This window comes from Tamandua tetradactyla, chromosome 2 (assembly GCF_023851605.1).
Source record: "Tamandua tetradactyla isolate mTamTet1 chromosome 2, mTamTet1.pri, whole genome shotgun sequence".
In the NCBI taxonomy this organism is placed as follows: domain Eukaryota; kingdom Metazoa; phylum Chordata; class Mammalia; order Pilosa; family Myrmecophagidae; genus Tamandua; species Tamandua tetradactyla.
Window position 1 is genome coordinate 2546480 of NC_135328.1, and position 954 is coordinate 2547433.

At 46.6% G+C, this 954-nt stretch overlaps 1 pseudogene; it reads left to right on the forward strand.

Moving 5' to 3' along the window:
- Positions 1-236: 236 nt before the first annotated feature.
- On the forward strand, positions 237-752 carry LOC143655368 (L-lactate dehydrogenase B chain-like; annotated as a pseudogene).
- Positions 753-954: the final 202 nt, after the last annotated feature.

The following is a 954-nucleotide window of genomic DNA, read 5'->3' on the forward strand; positions in this document are numbered from 1 at the left end:
TCCTGTCCCACATTGCCAGGGAGGTTTTCACCCCTGGGAGTCCTGTCCCACATGGGGGGAGGGCAGTGAGTTCCCCTGCCCAGTTGGCTTAGAGAGAGGCCACAAGCATGTTCCTTGAACATGGGGGCAGAGCTGTTGTGGGTGGGCATTTTGGTTTGGGTTAGACTATTTCCACTGAGATGGGACCCACCATCAAGGTGGGTCTTGATCTAGTGAAGAGGATAAAAGACTGACTCATGATTGGAAGTTGGTGCAATCTGGATTCTGCTAGATTTCATTATCTTATGGCTGAAAAACTTGGCATTCATCCCAGCAGCTGCCATGGATGGATTTTGGGAAAACATTGGAGACTCAAGCATAGCTGTGTGGAGTGGAGTGAATTGGCAGGAGTTTCTCTGGAACAGAATCCAGAAATGGGAACAGATAATACAGTGAAAACTGGAAGGAAATGCATAAGATGGTTGTTGAAGGTGCCTATGAAGTCATTAAGCTAAAAGGATACACCAACTGGGCTACTGCATTAAGTGTGGCTGATCTGATTGAGTCCATGCTCAAGAATCGACCCAGGATGCACGCAGTGTCACCGACGGTGAAGGGGATGTACGGCATCGAGAATGAAGTCTTCTTTAAGCCTTCCATGTGTCCTGAATGCTCGGGGATTGACCAGTGTTATCCAGCAGAAGCTGAAGGATGATGAGGTTGCTCAACTGAAGAAGAGTGCAGATACCCTCGGGGACATCCAGAAGAGCTGAAGGACCTGTGACGTTTGAGTTCTATGCTGCAGAAACTTAAAAACTGCAGTGTGATTAACCTTGAGCCATTAGTTATCATCCATGTACATGGATCACAGTTTGCATTTATCTTCCTAGATATGTGAACCTGGGCCCACAGAATCAAAGCAAATGCTTGGTTTAATGGTTGCTATAGGAGCCCTTGAACAAATAAAATGAACTG